Here is a 21,093-nt window from a genome sequence, read left to right as displayed (position 1 = left end):
GCAATAAAAGTAATTTTGTATTATACAACTCCAGAGTAATTACCTGCCTTCTAGATTTAGCATTGTTCAATATAAAAGATTTGCCTTGCCTGCGCAAAACTTTTCAGTGCTAAATTTCCATTCAGTTCAGTTCTAAACTGAGTTTAGGACTCCCAATTACAAGATTCTGTTGTTTTTTCTCATCATCTTCCTCCTCATAAAAAAAAATCTGATTTATTGTAAGGAAGATATTGACATTCTTCTCTTTGCTTAAACTAGAGATAGACGGAGAAAAAATGTATACAATTTACTGAGACTCTGCACTGAGGCATTTTAAAGAAAATATGCTGATGTCTCATGGGATTAATTTTGCTTGTTTTCTTATACTTCCTTTTCTCCCGCTGCTTTAAACTATTTTTGAGAAATTTGACTGGCTTTACCTTCTATATGATGAGAATGTTAGTTTCACCTTGATTAATGATGCTTATATTTGCTAAGTAGAATTACATACTGCTTTATTAATTAGAATATCCTTAAAACTGAATGGATATAAGTGATAATTCCAGTGCCATCTGCACAGGGCATTAGGTTAAAATAGTTGTTATGTGATTTGGAAAGGTTGATGGCCAAAGAAGACTTATTTACATGTTATCTTTTAGTGTGTTTCAGAATAATTCATATTTTAAAATTTTATATTGTCAAATACTTGGTTCAGCATTACTTACTTATACCTCACTTTAGCATATTATTCTGGCAGGCAAAATCCATAGTTTGCTTCCTTCTGTAAATGTGTTTTACTTAAATATGAGATCAAATTATTAACTCCCCAGAATTTCAGTTAATATTATATATGTTTTAAAATTAACTGCTTTGTATTTGCATTTTAGCTTAGTTCAAGGCTAAAATATTTTAACACTGCTGCAGTCTGTTCCTGGCTGGGTAGCCCTGTCTCTTTTTTTGATACCATGCTGTGCTGGTAACAAAACCAGCAGGAAAACTCTTTTTTGTCATGCTTACCTCTCTAATTGGCTGTGCAACAGAATGTGACATTTAATATATTCTCTGATGAAATGGAAGAACCAATGTCTATATATAGACTGCAGTTCTGTTAGCTGTCTCCCTCTTCTCTAATGATCATCTTAATATCATTTAATATGTGGAAATGAATGCCTTGAAATATTTAATTCTTCTTGTAAATCTATCACTGAATTATTAGGTGAGATTAGGACAGACAATTTTCAAAACTGACAAAGAATTTTTATGTTTCTCAAAAAAAAAACCAAAAAAAAAAAAAAAAAAAAACCAAAACCCTACCCTGCTTTCTAATGTGTGGAGTGTCTGCAGCAGTCTGTGAGCTGATGAAGTTGGATGTGTGGGTACTTGACTAATGCGAAAAGTCACGCCAGATATGATCTAAGTTGGAAATCTGAAAGTAGTGCTTACCTCCCCTGATCTGTACATTCCATAGAGGATTATAGGGATATTTTTCCTGTGGTTCTAATTTAAAAGTCATTGAAAGTCACCACACTGCATCATGGTTTATTTGGAGTTTATTGAATCTTTGCAGGTACCTCAGTAAGATTTAATGGAAGTTCCATCCTTGTAGATTGACCTGATTTTTTTAAAGTCAGTTCTTAGACTTTAGGTGTAAAATACCATCTTAACACAGCCAAATACTTCCCTTATAAAAATGCATCATTACAGAGATAAATGCTTAAAGAAAGCTGTTTCATTATAAAACATCTCTAGCTGCTCCCCCCGAATTTAGAATGCTTCAAACAGCTCATCCTGTTGTGTTACCAAACTCTTACTGGTTTTGGGTTTAGTTTCTATTTCATATTTCATTCAAAGCAGAGAGCGACATTTCTAATAGTAAATTGCAATGTCAGAGCAAACATTTTAAAAGCAAAGAAATCCCAGATCCTACCAGTGTATGTAACAGGCTGTTTTCCAAATCACCTACGTAAAAATGAGTGACCTTAGGTTGTCCTTTCTTTCACAGCAGCATGTAATGTTGTTGAAGCTCCATCTCCAAGGGCATTTTGGTTAAGTTCACTTCAATCTGATTGTATAAAGGATCACAGCCACTAACTTTGCCATATTTTTCCTCAATAAAAGTTTAAGACATCATTAGCCCTCACTTGAACTTTGCTTGGAGCTGATCTCAATGAATTGGCACTCTTGTGTGACTAGCACATACATGGGTTAATTGTAGGAGAAAAAAAAATTCAAAAAAGACCACTATTTTTAAAAGAGGCTTATTTTAGTGGCAGCTTCCCCTTAATGAAAGAAAAAATACAAATTAAATTCTTCTAAGTGATGCACATAATATATACTAAAAGTAGTATACTAAGAGTAGCATAATGACTACCCTTCCAAATATCTATAGTTAATCTTTCAGTCAAATGAGTGATATACTTCAAGCAAATGCATTACATATTTTAGTCATCTATGATTGTGTCTATCTTGTTAAACTCTGTATAATTAAATGAAAAGATACTGAAAAGTGTGTAGTAAAGATATTTAATACTAGCATTAGTATCATCTGTGTTTTCATTAAAGGAAAATTATTATATTTTTCTCACCTACTTGAAGATGCCTTGGCAGGCTGATGAGAGACGTGTGTTGTTTCTTTAGACAAGAAATAATGCAAATAAAGTTCATGGGAAAGTTCATGGCTGTATTATGTGCCATGATATAGGGAGGTGAGGGACATGACAAACTATGGTTTACCCAGTTGCTTCAGTTCACTGTCCTTACTTCAAAACAATCACCATGCTTTATATCTGAAGGTCAGGTGGACATTCTTCGTAAAAGAGAAAATTGTGATGAACACGACAATAAACTCCATTTTGCTACATTTTAGAAAAATGGAAACCTTACTTAAGATGCCAACAAGACTTTACTCAGAAGCTCTGCTTTGGCATCATATTTTGAGAAAGGTTTGCAGCATGAATAAATTTCTACTGAAAGTGGTGAATCATGGAGGCTGTGCAAACCTTGAAGTTATTTAACAATGCTGTTCAAAGAGATCAGGTACTATAACCTCCTTAAATTTTGAATTCTGTCCATGGATTTTGCCAAGGTATGGTGTCCATCCAAATTTTTTGTAGCATATGTAGTTTTTTATTTAATTGGATCACTGGATGAACATAGAATTTAATTAGTAAAAGCTATTATAATAAGTATTATATGAATGGGACTACAATTTTCTATGCCTGCTTTTATTCGTTGATTCTAAGAATTGAATATGTTGAATCTTCACTTTTGGGTGCAGTAGAGGGGACTAATCTGAAAAAAAAAAGTATTATGTAGAATGAGACCAACCTAGTTACTGAGACTTTTAAGCAAAGAAGAGGAAAAGATAAATTCAGGATGGATGATTTGTGTCATCCAAGAGTAGTCATCCAAAAAAGAAGTAGAAAATTTATTTTTGTCTAATTAATTTGTCACTATTCAAAAAAAGGTGGGTTTGATCATCTGTCAGTTGGAGAAGTAAACAAAACTAGAATGAGGAAATGTTTTCACTTCTAATTGTGATTTATTTTTCTATAGTTGAGAATCTTTTCCAGATGATGGGTAGTAAAATAACAGTTAAGGAAAAATATTTGTTTATAAACTGCAGAAAAAAAGAGTGGGCTTAATTTACATTCCTCTGGTCTGAGTATTTTTTATCTATCCTTTCCCATGGTTGCATATCATGTTTTATAGTATACAACTTAAATGTGCATTTTCATGTGCAGCCTTACAATTAATATTGACATAGATCAGAAGAATGAGAAGTTTTCTGTCCAAACTGTGTTCCAACATCTGTTTTTTTGGAAATAAAAATATAGTTTTCTAGACTTATATCCTGTTATTACAGAAGCAACTGTAAGTTCCAAATTTAAAATTGCAGTTCTGCATTACTGGGCATGAATCAGTGTACTCTAGATGTGCCTGTGTTGAATGAGAATTTGTAGTTACAGACTGAGGCTTTTTTTCTCTCCATGTAGCTTATGCCAGAAGTTTGAGCTATAGGTAAGAGGGAGTCCTCACCCTTTTGGCTAGTGTACTTTAAGGTCTACAGAAGTTTCAGTTTAGTGACAAATGCATTAAAAGATGCATGCATCCTCAGATAATGTACTGTAAAATACCATAAGAGAAGATTTTACACTTGGATCTGAGCATTTCCAGTTCCTGGGATGTGCTTAAAGTGAAAATTTTGCTAGTCCAGAATCCAAGTGTCGTGCCAGTAAGCTGGGAATTTAGGTTCACACTTTCTGAATGAAACTTCAAGAGCATGTTTGCCCCATCCTTCACTCTGTGCTGTCATGATGCTTTGAGAGTTGTTTTCAAATATTATAGGATCTTCTTTTTCCATATGAATACACAACTACAGACGTTCCTTGTGTCACTGGTGGACCAGGATAAACTATCCTGATAAAACAGGGATGGAGCTGAAACTGATTCTGCAGAATGTTGGATGGTTCACTGGCATTTTTGTGCATCCTCTCTGATACCATAACCCTACAGATGACTTTATGGGTTAAATGGTGTGCAAAACATCACTTACTTCTATGAAATTCACCGTAGGATGCAACTGCTCAGGAGACACTATCATTATTTTATGTGTACTTCAGAGTGTTATTGTTGTTGTATTTAATATGGGGTATCTAGTGGAATTCTTCTTTTATGCTGTCAAGCTGTTAGACTTCTGAAATTACTTCCAATTTATGAAAGTACTGGAAATCTGGTTTTGGTTTCTGAAGTGAAGAAAAAAACTAATAAATGAACAGATTTCTAAATATATTAATTTATTATTATGAATTTAAAATTACAAGATTTGTGGTCCTGAAAGGTTTTTGCTTTTTTGCAGGATAAAAGAAAATGAAAAAATATCTGTCAGCCTTCCAGTTCCTTTCTAAAGGTTAGAAAATGCAGTAGGATGCTCTAGAGGGCCTGGAAATCTGAGTCTTTAAAGGGAAAGGGAAGAAAAAAAGGTCTATTAGTTAGAAAATTTGACCTCAAGGGATATAGAATATGTGTCAGGAGACTCTTTTTTTAATACTTTGTTGAACAAAAAGACAGATGATATTTTAAACTAGCTTGGCCAGCTCATTACTGTGTGTTACAGAGTATATTTGTTTTCTGAAACAATAAAAAAAATTGTCTAAATACTGTCTTTTGGAGTGTGATTAACAGCTATTTCTTTATTTCTCTATCATGTTAATTACTAGGACATGCATAAAAGTTGTACCTCTAAGGATCTGATTCTAAACTCATTGAAGTAAAAGAGTTACTTTCATCATTTTTCAATTAGTTTTCAGTCAGGCTGTAGATCACCATCGAAACAAAAAACAATATAACAGTTGTGCCTAAAGATAACATTCCTCTTTTTGTTTTTATTGGCCTGTTTTGAAATAATTTGAGGGGTTTTTTTTTCCCAATTCTGGACAAAGATAAATTACCATGATGAGTACAACTTGTTCAGTATGGAAAGGATAAGAGTGTAGCAACTCAGTTTTGATTGCATTAATATGCTGAGTATTAGAAGTATCAACTTTTCATTAGGGCTGCATTTTTTCTGTAGCAATTCTTTTATTTAATTTTCTGTATCTGACCTATGTTATAAGTATAAATGACCTATTCCATCAACACTGGATCTTACATAATCTACTTTTTTTAAATCCAAATCATACTTTCATTTTGTGCTTTCATTCCACCAGTACATGCAGCTCAGAGACCCTGCTGCACAAGGTCCTCTACAAATGCACCGTGGGTATGGAAAGGCTTTTACAGCATTATGCTTCCACAGGAACATGGGAAAATCCTGCTGTGCTGGAAAGTGTGAAAACTCCCCAAACCCTCATAAATTCTGTGTGTGCCCAGCCAGCATAAAAATGCCTAACTAGATACGTGACTAAATTTCATCTTTAATCAACTTGTGGGAAGCATCTGGAGTTGTGTGTCCGGTTTGGGCTGCCCAGTGTGCAGGAAAGACATGCAGGGAGTGCAGTGAAGAGCTAGCAATGTGGTCAGGGGCAGGAGAGAAATGAGGAGGGGCTGAACCGGGCTTGCTCAGCCTGGACAGAGCTCAGAAGGCTCTGCTTGCTCTCTGCAGCCATGAGGTGGGAGTCTGTAGAGATGGAGCCAGACCCTTCTCAAAGGTTCCCAGCAGAAAGATGAGAGTCAACAGACACATGCTGCAGCAAAAGGAATTCCGATGAAATATTATGAGGAAAAATGTGCATGATGAACATAATGAAACATTGGAACAAGCTGTCCAGAGACGTCAAGGATTCTCCATCCTTGGAGATATTCATCACAAAGCTGCATAGAGCCTTGTGTGACCTCTTGATGTGACTCTGAGTTTGGCCACATTTGAGCAGTAGCTGAGCAAGATGATCTGCAAAGGTGACTTCCAAGAAAAATTATTCTGTCATTATATATAAATGCTATTCTCAAATATGGATTCTGTGTTCCATACCTTGTCAGTGCAAACATGCTTTAAATGAAGGAAATCATGGCTTTATTTCCTGCTTTGTAACCCTCCTACTTCAGCTGTGATTTGCTTTAAAGACTGGAGAAGTCCTGTTAAAATTTAGATACCTTTTTTTTAGTTCTAAATAGTTGTGAGGATCTGCTAAGACAGTTACACAAATTTTAGGGGGTTTTATTTTGTACCAATATTGAAATATATTATTAGAAGTAGTAACAAGAAAACCTAAGAGTGGCTTTGGTTTTATTCAGATATTGTGGGAAATATAAAAGCAGCTTGTTTCAAAATAATGTTGCAATGTATAAAGTTCTAATCTAGTTGGAATCATAAAATGCAAATAAAAACTAGGGGGAACAATTGTATGTTTGCTCATTTAATGTGTGAGGAGATGGTGCTCCTCTTCAAGAAATAAGTTTTCTTCTGTAAGAAAATAAAACCATCAAATCCCAGCAGACCTCCCTAATGAAGCTGATCTTGAAACATAGTTCTTTTATGTGGAAAAGAAAATGACCCCAGAATTTAAACTAAAAAAATCTGCGATCTTGAAATGTGCCCTATTCGTTTCTCAATGTGCCAAGGGTATTCTGATACTTCTATAAACACATCCAAATAATGATATAGGTTCGGGGTTTTGCTAGCAGATGGGCAATTCCCTCCTGAGGCAGAACAGCCAGCAGTGTCATTATCATCCTTTTTCATGAAGGGATTGTTTAAAAAGATGTCACCAGCTTTTAAAAAATGCAGTATAAGCTTTATAATAAGTAGTTTCTAGTAACTTAGCTCTACTGCAGTAAGCACAATTCTTGGAATTCTGTATTCTCTTTTCCCAGTAGAATTCTATAATAATTTTTTTTACACTTAGAGAAGCTCTCATGGAAAGTTCTCAGTTGATTTACATGTACATATTGTTTTATAACACTCACATTAAGCTCAAATAAGTATTTTACTCAAATGTAAGGAGACAAACATCTTAACTCACTCCAATGCAACATTTAAATTTTGTGCTATGTGGAGCTGCTTACAAGTGAAAGGAAAACAATTTAAAAACACTGTAAGAGAGGCTTAAAGGCATATTTTTATTCAGGACCACCCGGTTCTTAAAAAAAAATAATTCTATTCCCTAAACATTATACACATTTTTTTCATGTGCCCCACCATTAGCCATGTGCTATCACTAGATTTAAGCTAAATAAACAGTAAGTTCCTTTGGTTCTAGGAAGGCAGTGAAATAGTGGGGGATAGAAATGCATCTTGTGAATGGGCAGCACTATGGGGGGAATTCAGGAGAGAGGAACACTGTGCTTGGAATTTGTTTCCCTTGCCCCACCTTCTTCACCTTTGTGGAACATGGCCTGTTTTCTGCTGCCTGGAGTCCCCTTTGGCTCATCTCTTCTTCAACATATTCTCCTTTTGTGTCTACTAAATTGAATTTTGTGTGCAGAAGATGAGGTCAAAATGTGTGATTTTGTCTACCTTGTCTAATATTTCTTAATGATGAGCATGATGAAGAAGCCTTAGATTCTAACACTTCAAGACTCGCTTTTCCTTTCACTAGTTGGGGATGGTGGGGGAGAGGGTTTTATGTTTATTTTTTCTTTTGTTTGATATAGATCAAATGGAAGTAGAATTTGTTTTGTTCAATATCCTTCATTACTGCAAAAATAAAATTTAAAAAATTCATATTAGCTGGCAGAAAATTTACAGTGTAAATAGAATATTAATTTTTCAAGTTACAACTGCAATGAAATCTTAGAAAATGGCTGAATGCACATGCAGCTTAAAATACAAAAGTACTTCTACTAAAAGCAGTAGGACAGTTTTCCTCAAGAAAAAGACATTAAAGTATTTTTCTGAATTGAAACAGAGAATTCAGCTCTCCATGTAATCAAGTGCTGAAGGAGTACTTAATTAAAAAACCCTCATTTTATAGTAAGTGTGGGCCATTTCACATTACTGCAGGCTCTCATCTGTCTCTGTTGCCAGCTGATACAATGAGCAAGGTAACAAATCAATCTCAGAACTGTATTCTGCTGTGTCTGTGGACCATTTTTCTTATTGAGCTAAAAGATCAATTTAACTGCTCACCGTGGCACTCCTAATGGTCAGGTGCTTTCTGCCTACAGGAAGGATTTTTCTCCAGCCAAATATGAGATTCATACGTGAGATTTAGTCACTTCAGCCAGTTCCCAACTTCCTTTTTCATGCTTGTGGATTTGTCAGATTCTCCAGATGAATTGATAAATATGGAAATCACCCTGGGTTTCATGCAGTGAGGTGAGGGGAATTGTTTCCTGGGATGGCTTCTTTCTCTCGATGCACAAGCTCAGGTATAGATACCTACCTCCATTTGGTCTCACTCATCTCCACCCCTGTGGAGGAGCAGTTTTCTGCTGGAAAACATGACAGAGCCAGAACATTCCACTGGGAATGAAGCAACTCAATGATTGTCCCCAGCAGGACATTTGTGCCATTCCTGGCACAACCCTGCAAAGCAAGCAGTTTTCCTGTAATGTGGAACAGCCAGTCCCCACCATTTGTTAGCACAAATAAGCTTCTGGATATCCAGACCAAAGGCATTGATTTTACTCCACTGGGACACTGAAAAACTCCCTGATTTATCTCTCTTTCCTCTATCCATTTATTTTATCACCCCTGAAGGCCACAGTTATGAGTTTTAGTTGGATTTGATTTTAGTATTAAAAAACCCCAACCCTACCCTCCAAAACAAAACTACAAAAAATTAATGTTCTAATATTAGCAATGGTAAAGGGAAAAGCTGTATTGTGATACTCAAAGTGGCTTCTTTTTGATGTTTTAACAGAACAGCTTGACACTTTCCTTCTGTGAGAAACAAAAAATTAGGATCAGCAGTTGTTTCTAATTAGAGGAGAAGCTGGTTTTGATATTTTAGAAAAAAATGGTTCTAAGGTAACACAAATACCCTGTTTTATTTTTCTTTATTGTTCAGAGAAATATCTCTTATGTTTTTTGACCAAAAAGCAAGGAAGTTAAAATGAAGAAATAATAAGCAGAAGGTGAATTTAAGCATTTTCCTCTTTGTGGGAAGAATTATGGTTTTTGGGCTATTGTGAGTTGCCAGTTATGTCTCACTGTATATGCCATGGAATCTTTTATTCAAACAGACAGTTTTGAAGGTGGCATGATGTGTGATGATATCTCAGGGTAAATGTCCAACCTTTTGACATACGTTTGACCATTTTCCTTTCTGGTATTTAATCAGTGTGTCCTAAATTCCTGCTGTGCATTGGGATCAACACTGATAACATTTCAAAATGTTATTATAAATCCTTCTACTCCTTCATATGTGGTCCATATGGCATAATATTTCTGATGAAAACTGGTATATGTGGCACACTCCTATAACATCATTCAGGTGTGGGATTCAGCTCTGACAGAATGGTTGTGTTTTGCAAAGAAATGATGGTGCATCAAAACACATAAAAACTTATTAGCTTTTTTGCTGGTAGTGTGATTTGAGGGGCTTGGAACACAAGCCCTATGAGGAATGGCTGAGGGACCTGGGGGGGTTTAGCCTGGAGAAAAGGAGACTCAGGGGTGACCTTATCACTCTCTACAGCTCCCTGAAAAGTGGTTGCAGTTAGGTGGGGTTGGTCTCTTTTTCCAGGCAGCAGCTGGCAGAACCAGAGGTCACAGTCTCAAGATGCACCAAGGGAAATATAGGTTGGATATTGGGAAAAAATTTTCATGCAAAGGGTGATAAAGTACTGGAATGGTCTGCCTGGAGAGGTGGTGGAGTCACCATCCCTGGATGTGTTTAAAAAAAGATTGGATGTGGCACTCAGTGCCATGGTTTAGTTGAGGTGTCAGGGAACAGGTTGGACTTGATGATCTTGAAGGTCTCTTCCAACCTAGCGAATCTGGGATTCTGGGATTCTGTGATTTTGGGTGGGGCTTCCCCCCCACCTGGACCTGTCATTGAGGCATGTGATAAAAAACAAAAACACTGATGTCTCTAGATGACAACCGTGACAGCTTGGCATTAAAGTGCTGTGAGACTGTTGATGAAATCAACTCCCTCAGCCATTTGTATTTTGTATTCCTTGACTAATTTAGAGGCAAAAATTAAAAAAAAAAAAAAAAAAAAAAGCAAAAAGCAAATTCAGTATTTATTTACTAAAGAGGATTTCCCATGCACTTTTTTACGAGTCAGGGGAAAGTTCTTTAGAGGCAGCAGAATCTGAATTGGGCTGAGCACAGCCAAGTGGCCCTTCTCGTCAGTGACTGTAATATGTGTATTGGACCTGATGTTATGAATTCAAAAATATCACTTCCGTGTTCCTGTGCTAAATGTTCCAGAAGTACACAAACCAATAATATAATCCACAACAGACATTTTTGATATGATTGATTTAGAGGCAGAAGGGTTCACAGAAAAGAATTAGTGGTGTTTTGTGTATTTAAATTATAGTACTGATAAGGCGCATATGGATGAAAAAAAACTTGTATATTTGCAAGTAATTTCAACCAGGATTTAGATCATTGTTCTGAGCAGAGCAAAAAAGGTGAAATTGTCTCACTTGTCTTGTAATTATGGTTACGAGAAGACAGGAAAGATGGATTAAATGTAGGTGGAGAGGAAAGGGTAGGAAAACCAATGTAATTCTCGAATTGGAAAAGTTTGTAAGACTCTTAGTTTGTCTTCCCTAAGACATAGTTGTATAAAGGTCTGTATTGGTGAAGTGCAAAAATTCAGGGATGGAGAAAAATTTGTAACATAGAAATGCTCTTGTATTTTATCTAGATTAGTATGCAAATTTAATATCACCATATTTCCCTCCCCCATCTCCTCCTCTTCCTGCTAGACTGCAGAAGTATTTAGGTCAAACATCACCTGCCTTCTGAGAAAGATATCTTACAGGTATCTTTCTTTGACTCTTTCTAGCCACATATGCTGAGATGAAGGAATATCTTTCATATTGAAACTTCTATTCAGTCATGTTTGTTCATTTTGTTTCTATGTTTTTATTAATTTTGTTTCCCAATATTTCTTATCAAGGTGTGATTAATCTATTTTACTTAATTATGATGATTTTTGTATGAATTTAATAATTTTGTATGTCTCTAATAATTAGAATGCTTTATATATAAGCCAGAATTGTAAGTGGAATCTAAGGGAACTGTGCACATGACTTTTCATTTCCTTGGGTGCTCATTACCCAATTCCTTTGAAATTCTTTCATTAGCCAATCTTAAAATCACAAATCTTAATTAAAATAACAGGACAGCCTTTGGAGACCTCTTAGCATAGAATACAAAGCATTTAGTTTTTATTATGAGAAAATTGGGACTTTTCCACTCTAGGGTTCACAGTAAATGTGTTCTCTTGACTCCATGTTTCATTGTGCCCATTTCTGAATTACATGGATTATATGAGCATTGTTAGGCTTTGCTGTAGGGTTGATCTTCAGGGATGCTATTACACAATATATAGGATAAATTATTCTCCATCCTGTTTTGAATGATGGTAAATCACCACTTATATTATCATTTTCAACCCTCTTACCTTCTACTGCCATTGCATAGTAAGACTTTTTCGCTGTAATTATCATTTTCAACACAAAAACCATATAAATAGCAGATTATTTTTTTTAGTACTATCTCAGAATGAAAAGAATGAACAGCAGGACTCATTTCCAGTTCCCTGTACTTCAAAAGAATTTTAATGGATTATTAAAAATAATGTGAAAACAAGCACTTTTTCACAATACTCAACAGAAAATGATGATTTTTTTAGTGCTTTGCTACTGATGCTTCTCCTTGGAGACATTCTGACTTCATTTCAATCTGCCTCTGTAGTTTTTTCCTTTCTTTTCCAAATGTATTTGAATTTTGCCTGTGAGGGATGCACTGTTAGGAAGGTAACACAGCATAGAGGATGCCAGTCCCTGTAAGGGTTGACCATGACAAACTGTTCCTGGGCAGCAACCTGCTGCCAGTGTTCTGTCTGCTGGTGTTCTTCCCGTCTGCTGGTTGTCTGGTGTTCCGGGGAGGGAAAGAAAAAGAAAATCAAATTGGGAAGAGGTTCATTGAGACAAATCAGAAATAACAGCTTAGAACCACAGAGGTTAAATGTTAAAAGTAGTTTTTAGTTCTAATTTTATGGTCTGCACTGAAGTTCAGGTAATGAGAGATGGAAATAACTATACTCTAATATGACTATATTTTCTCAGAACAATTTCTATTATGTTTGATAAGAACTTTCATTTTTAGAGGCTTTTAGATAAAGTTAAGTGTCCACATCAATGTGGAAAGCTGCTTTTCATTAGAAATTAATTGAGAAATGTAAGATTTTTTTTTTTAACAGATTCATCCACAATTCTGTCTGGCACATTACCAATGGTGCAGGAAAATACTCTGTTACAATTATGAAATAGTCTGGTATGCTTTTAAATATTTTTTAATATCCAGTACTGTCAATTAAATTATTCCATCAGTCTTAAATATCTCTAAAAATGCAGACATCTGTGTATGTCAATCCATTTGTGTTTGATGTGGACATCTAAGAGTGTGATTTTTTTCTATATAGTAATTCTTAATGTTTAAACTTTACTTTCTTAACTTAGTATGGTTTAATGCAAACTACTCAATCACCTAAAAATAATTACACAAAAAAAAAATCTGAAAACATTACTTAAAATTAGGATCTCCATAATAGAAATCTGGTGAAATTTATACTCCTATGGGAGGGAAGAGAATAATATTTTGAATTTACAGTTCAGAGAAAACTCACTACTTTGGAATTGTCCATGAAAATGTAGAAGGGGTTTTTTTTATTTTGTTTCTTCTTTTTGTTTTTTCTTTAATTTTTTTATTTTAATAAGTGAATGGAAAAGACAAGACTGTGTGTACAGGATTTTACAGGTAAAGGAGGGGAGAAGGGGAGGCAGGGGGTTAAAGAGATGTTCCCAGATATTTTTGTCCACTCTTACAGATTGTGTGTTGCTGACCATAATATGTACAAAAAGGAAAGAAAGTATATTCCTCAGAACAGACTTGAAATTTCACTGGTTTATATACCCACTGCCTCTGAAAAATCAGGTTTATAATGTGTAACAATCATACATCAAATTACATCACCCAGATGCAGAGATTTTAATTATCCTTGCCATCTTTTCTGCCTTATTCTCATTTACCATTGATACCTGTCAATAAGCCATAGACTGTGGACACTTTTTGTATGAGTTCTTAAGGAAGAAGTTGGGCAGGGCAGAGACCCCATCTTCATATCCATTTAAATATTATTTAGACACTGTAGATTCTATTATAAAAAAAAAAACAACAAACCTAACATTAAAACATGGTTCAAAACATTAATTGTTTTGACCATATTTTAGCCACAATACAAACTCCTGGCAAATTTCACTGAGTAATGGAAAAATCATTTGTAATTCTTGTTCACAGACACAAAATTGGGGCAGATCATAGCAAAAATGAATGTTTGTTTCCTGCTACTGAAATGTTAGATGTGTTGTCTCAGACTTCCAGACCATTTGGCCATCAGAGCGCAGGCTGTTATCTGTTCTGACATTAATCTACTTGCAGCGGCTACTTTGGTGCACAGTTTCAAAATGACAACATGCACAATGCATCATAATTATGTCCCTTTCAGGAATAACATTTGCAGAAAGATTTCTTTAACGTAATAAAGTGTCTCGGCATCTGTGGGAGCTAAAAATAGCCTTTTTAAAGATGTGCTTGTAAGGGATGTTTCCCAAAGTATGGCATGGGTTTCACAATGTGTTTTTAGGGGTGATAAAATGCAGAATCATATATATGCATAATAGGCAGGCAACATTCAGTGTAAATTCAATCAAGAATGAAATGCTATTACGTGCAAACACCTCCTGGGCTTGTGCAGAGGTAATGGAGCATATGAAATAGATAAAGTGACAGCCCAGAGAGGAAGAAGATATGTGACGTTCCCTACAACTTTCTTTAATAAAGCTTTCAATATACATTGTGGATATAATGTGTTGTTTTGTCTCCCTCCAAATCACCTTAGTTTTTATTCCATGCATTTTGTAGACTGTAATTTGGTGATAATGGCTTCTTTGCACAGCTCAGGAGTGATGAACAGGAATAACAGTCTGTTAATAAGAGGATGTGCATGTCCTTCCCAATACAGAGATCTTAGTTTGAGTGGGTCAGGAAGAAAGTCCTATTTTGCTTGTAAGAAACACTACTAAGTATTCAGTATTGATTATTTAGGGAGAATATAGATTATAAGCCAGTCTGTGTGAGAGCCAGGTGAAAAAACTTTCCTATTTTCAGCCTTTCCTTACTTGTTACATGCTTATTTCTTCTGTGAAACATGAAGAAACATAAAGCATTAAACATGCTTTATGAAATCTATAGTCCTTGAAGTTTGTCTTGTGCATTATCAGTGATTTTGATTCAGTGGCTTTGGTCTATGTTGTAAAGTTCCAAGCCACACTGCCTGAGTGAGGAGCAGATTTCTATTGCTCTGCCTGGGAAGGGCTGCAACTGAAACATGGTTCAAGGAGTCAGGATGTGGTCTCCTTTCCCCCTTGCTGTAGTTGGGAGCAGTCTCTTCACACATGGGAAATTTATGCCCTTTTACTCCCTAAAGGGAGATGCAATTGAATTCTCAGATGAACCATTCATGTTGTCTCAATCTTGCCAGCATTTTCAGACTTTCTCATTTCAGTGGAAATTTGTGATGACTAAATAATTGGAATACGATACAGTTGCGGAAAGGACTTTAGTATGTATTGTGTTTACTATTTTTTTAATTCCTTGATTTATCTAAAAGTCAAGTGTTGGAGACTCCTCCTAGCAGCAGCTAGAAAATATGTATCAGTAATATAAATAATATATTATGCCAACATAGTAACAAATCAAACTCTTCCTGTTTAGTACTAAAAGAAGTTTTATTTATAACACTACAGATTTCCCTATAATTTAGAAAAAAAAAAAGAAAAAGAAAAAGGAAACATCTTGCATAGGAGTAGGCATAAATTTGAATGAGGACAGCATTGCTCTTAATAAATATTTTGTATCACATAACTCTCTATTTGCAATAGATATTTCAGTATTTTAGGTTACAGAATTTGTATTTTATAGAGCTGTAAAAAATACAAGAACAAATAGGTTTTAAATGGGACTAAAAGAGGGTTTTATCACACTTGAGAGCATAATGCTTTTCGGAGTCAAACCATCATTCTTCTGCCTAACCCAAGAAAATATCTCTGGTGGTGACATGAGGGCAGGTTGAACAGGGAGAATGTACCAGCCTGGCTGCCTTCTGCTGAATGTTACCCTTGTAGTGCCCCATCCACAGAATGCACAGTTCTTGCATTTGGAACATCAGGAGTCCATGTAGCATCTGGTTTTTTGCCTATTGTTCATGACGTTGCCTAATCCCTCACTGAAACTGCTGATTCTTTTGTCCCTATTCTTTTGGTGATGTCCTATGAGCAAGCTCTATATAGTCAGTACCTGCTATGAAAATAAATACCTTTTATTTTCTGTTCTAAAATACAATAATGCAGCATACTCCTGCCCACTGTCTTCTGTCTTTAAATGAGATACACATTAGGAGTGTAATTAGGAGTGAAATTTTCATTTTGTAACATCATAAAAGATTTTCTAAAACTTTTTACTGAAGGATTTTATAAAAAAAAAACCTCTACATATGGTTTATATCTTTAAAGAATGCTGGGAGTTTCTTTAACAAAAGCTATGGCAGCTGTGGGAGAGCAGTTTCAAATCCTAGTGCTGGAGCTGTAGGACTGAAGCTGTGCGCTATGGTCACAACTCCTGCCCTTGCAGCCTCTCAGATTTCCCTCCTCAGAGGCAGTTTGTGCCACTCCTGATTACAGACCCATCTTGTTCTTTAGACCTGGAATATAGTTTCTGGGTTATTTTTTAGATTAGGTAATTAATCTTGTCTTATTTTAAAGTATTTTTTAGTATATAATAGGATTCCAACACCAAGACAGCCTTTCTTTCCTGTATTATTTGCATCTGTATGTTACAGTGCACACTTTACTATTATTCTATCATCAAACTTCTGAGATGACAAACTTACTTCTAAAGTAAAACAAGCTCTTCATGTCTTAGCTAAGAAATTGAGGCCAGCATTTTAAATAGAATTAAAAATAGAGAAAATTAAGTGCTAGCCTGCCATTTTGCACTGTCACTCCATAAAAAATATCATACTACAAAGAAACTACAATGGAAAAGATAGGCCAATTTTAATACCTGAGATAACTTTGAGGAAGAAATAATTTAGTATTTGTTCTTATTATTGGCAGTCTTATTTTAGACAGTCTTCAGGTACTGTTTCCCAATCTTCCTGTTCTTTCTTCATTGTTATCAAGTAATCAAAATAAAAGCTGAAAGAGTATTAGCTCTAAGAAATGTAGATTACCATGGTTTTATTCAAACCAACATAAAAGTTCTATGGAAAAATATGCTATAAAGTAGCACAGCGTTCTATTTATTCTCTGTGCTGGTTTTTATAGTTGGGTTTTGGTTTTTTTCACAAAGGAATGGTAAGTATACTAAAAAGGTCTTGAAGGAGATTTGAAATTCTTTGCAGTTCCAGATTTTTGCATCAGGCAGGATCAACTAGACAGACAATTTCTGACCAGTTTCTGTCTAACCTGCTCCATAAGGTTTTTTGTTCTCTGTATCTATGCAGAATTTTTTTTTCACCACTTAGCAATCCTTGGCAGTCAAAAGATGTTTGTCTCCAACATTAATGTCCCCTGCTTCAATTTAAGCTAATTATGTGACCACAATGAAAATTGAGAACAGTTTACTCTCTCTCAGCAATAACCTTATATACTTGAAGGGTGGTACTTCAATTTTCTCTAGACTGAACAAATCCTGCTCCTTAAAACCTCTACCCCTGTTTCTAGATTAGTGACCATCTGTCCAGTCATTTGCAACCCATTCCAATGATAATCCAGTTTTCCAGCTAGTTATTTTAATGCCTTGGAGTGACTGAGTCCTCAGGATTTTTTGAGATTGCTTTCAATAGTATTCCTCTTCTCACATTCTTGCTGCTGGTTGGTTTTTGCATCACTGTGAATATAAAAAAATCCATGCTCTGTTCCATCAATCAATAATAGTGATTATTAGACACAGGACGAGTCTGTGTGTAGCTTCACTTGATATTGCTTTTCCAAATAATATATTCAAGTTATGGTGTTTTTTCCCATCAGTTTCATTTCCATTTACATCCAAATTTCCTGCTTGTGGTAACATCACATAGGTAGTATTGGAAGTCTTGCTGTGGGCATCAGGCACAACTTCTACCTGTGGTTCACTATTGATAAATCTTACAGCTCTGGATGATGAGAAATGCAGTTGCCCTCTTATTATTTACTCTTCATAAATGGTTGGCTGTATTACTTGTTACTATTTTCCCTTCTCAAAGGTTGTTTAATCATATATTCTAAAAACGAGATAGGAATAATTCACCTAAAATTTCCTGGGTAGTTTTCTATGCCTCTTTCAAAAGTGAGGTATATTCATCCACTGCAGGTCCTTACAAATAACTACTAATACCCACGAGGTTTCTTGAGCCAGTTCCTGAGTATTATAGCTGAAATTCATGAGCTGTCACATCAGAATTCATATTGAGTTAGATAAAAACCATGTCACACCAATAACAAAGTTAGCAGTGTTTGTTTATTGTCTTTCACACAGAGACCTTCTACCCTGAAGCTGTTAACATAAGTATTAGTGGTAGAACAAACCTTTTTTCAGTCTCACTTCAAAAGTTTCAGTGACTGCTTTATTCTGTTTGGGTAAAAATGTTGAAGCAAAAGAAGTTTACAGACTTTATGGCATCTGCAAGAAGAATCTCCATCTCATATAGCATTACAGAATAGAAATGAGCTACAGATTTGATACTCTTGTTTCCATAAGGGGATAACAAACACTGTGGATAATAGTAAAAAAACCTGTTTAGCCTCTCTGTGATGGGTTGTAGTCCTTATCCAAATATTGGCTATTATTTTATATTGCTTGTATGTATATATGTGTGTGTGAGCATGTATGCTTACATATCTACATTTCGGGTACATATATTTCTTTCCTGGTAGAAGATATAATGAAGACGACCATCAAAATAAATTATCAGGTAGTTAGAAGGATTGGTAACAGCTAATTCTGAACAATAGCCTGTCCAAGCAGTGAATTTGAGATTGAAATAGTGAACAAATATCTGAAAACATTCTTCCAACAAGAATAGTAGGAATATGCAAGATTAAATTATGGTCAGTTAATACAGATGTCCCCAGGCTGCTTCATGAAGTTGTTCCAAACCCACTGTGCTCTTTCAAAGAAAATTGCATGGAGTATGAAACAATGGAGATTTGACTCTGACCTCCTTCTCTCCTGTGCAGACACACATACACACGCAGATGTTGTAGTACTGCAATATTGTGGGTGTGTCTCCATCACAGACAGGCTCACTGCAGCTGTTTTAAATGAGATAAAGCTGGGGAGCAGATGCAGGTAAGTGGTTCTGTATTCAGCCAGGTGAGACTCATCAGATCTCATTAACACAGACTAGTCTTGAAAGGCTCTGTAGTGCTGAGCTGGCCCCAGAAATCACACAGCTGTGTTCACACCATGCTCTGTGTGCCTTAGTTAAGTCTGTCTGCTTAAGGTAGTTCTCTACTGGATTGGCTGTACAGCTCCTTTCCTGTGTTGTATGTAGTCCAGAATTGGAGTACATTCATCCATAGGTGATTGAGGATTGACTACCTTTCTGGAGAGTGTGCCTCAAACATCACTTAGCTCCTCTGTTTCACATCACTGCTTTTCCTATACCTCCAGCCCCTCTGTGTCAGGCCTCTACCCTGCTATTCCCACCCCTTCCTGCTCCCCACCCTTCATACATCTGCCTTCACACACTGAGCTCAGTCTGAAGCATTCATCTTCCTAAGGTGAGAGGTGGATGATTCAGGAAGCAGGGTGGGAACAGCTGTCCAGAAACTCCTGTTCACTCTCCCAGCATGATGTCCATTTTCAGTAGTACACTGGAGTCTGGCACCAAAATTCTTGGGCTAATGATGCTGTGGAAGTTCCTGCTTGCTTTTTTTTCTTTTTTTTTTTTTTTTTTTTTTTTTTTTTTTTTTTTTTGTTCAATATGAGCAGCAAGTATGCTCATGCTTTGTGGCTTTTTGGGGTGTGAGGGATTGTTAATCTGTGGACAGAGATTTGATTTGGAGTTAATTCAATAAGCATGCTCTCAGCCAGAAACTCTCTGCAATTGTGTGCAAACACAGAAAACTCTCCTAATGCAGCTCTTACATGACTTTAGTTGTTTATGGTGGAGAACATTCCTCCACTACAGTAACTTGTATGATCTGATTTCCATATGCAATGTCTTACACTGTGGAAGACAGCGAAACATTTTCCTTTGATCTATGGTGACATTAGATAATATAAACCACCAACCCTCCAGAGAACAACCTTGGCATACATGGTGAATCTGTTATAATTATTTGTTATCTCTTAATGCCTGCACATCTGCAGCAGTGAGTAATTAAAGTTTGAAAGAAAGCTAAATTTTTAAAAGTTATTACAGTCTTTGCAGTTTTTCAGAACTACCTTTGAGTTTGGATTATTTTTGTTTTGTTTTAAGGAAACATAGGGGTTATATTCAAAGTTAAAACGTCCTTCTGTACGCAGCAATCTACACCTAAGGCTACCAACTAAAAAAATGCAATATCACAGCAGCTATTCCACTGTCAGGAATCTGTTTAGAAAAAAAAAAAAAAAAGAAAAATTTCTGACCATACATCTTCTCCATTACTACATTTTTAATGTTGTACACTGCTGCTATTGGTGTTACATTTCTTTGGCATTCACTCTCAATATCACCTTAATTAAAATTACAATGTGTAACTTCAGGTGTCTGTACACCAACTGCCATCCTCCATTCCTCACCTGCTTTTTCATTTCCACTGGCAGCTTGTTCCTTTTTCTTAGAGCTGTGTCCCTGTCACACCTGTCCTCTGGCCTTTCTTGGCAGAGGCTGAGAGCAAAAGGAAGGCCATGGGATAAACTGGCATGGTGGCATCAGTGCCACTGGAAATGGCCAGCCAGGGGCATCTCCAGAGCCCTTGAGACCCTTCCTGAGGAAACAGCTGATGCAGAGTACAAGGACATGCTGAGACACTTCTCCTAAACTTGTTGGGTTTGGTTTGTTTTTAACCAGAATATATTATGCTGTCAGGGATAAATAAACTGATGTTGCTTTTAGCTGGTTCATCAGTACTACAGGATAATGGCATCTGTTCAGTCTTATGTGTAATAGTTCTCTTTAATTTCTTAGTGCAGTTGCTTATTCTTGTTTCAGCCCATGTTTCTAGAGACTTCTGAAAATTTCTTGGATGTGGAATGTGTACAACTTCCATCTTTGTATTTTCTAGGGCTTGAAATGAAGGTGTTTAGAAGGATACTCTGGAGGGATAAAGTAGAAGCAAAAGAAATGGTTGATTCCTAAAATCAGTTTTCTTTTGTTAATAATTAATAGCTGACAAAAAAAATGCTTTCAAATGTAGCTCTCAAGAAAAATAACTCTTACTGTCTGGTGGAAAAAGTCC

At 35.9% G+C, this 21,093-nt stretch overlaps 1 protein-coding gene across 8 annotated transcripts in view; it reads left to right on the top strand.

Annotated features, from left to right (window-relative positions):
* DMD (dystrophin) overlaps positions 1-21,093 on the top strand; it is a 1,147,932-nt gene that overhangs the window by 829,781 nt on the left and 297,058 nt on the right. The window lies entirely within an intron of this gene.

The sequence above is a fragment of the Onychostruthus taczanowskii genome, unplaced genomic scaffold, assembly GCF_017590055.1.
Source record: "Onychostruthus taczanowskii isolate IOZ18803 unplaced genomic scaffold, ASM1759005v1 scaffold17, whole genome shotgun sequence".
Taxonomy (NCBI): Eukaryota; Metazoa; Chordata; class Aves; order Passeriformes; family Passeridae; genus Onychostruthus; species Onychostruthus taczanowskii.
Note: the sequence above shows the minus strand (reverse complement) of the source record. Positions and strands in the feature narration are given on the sequence as shown.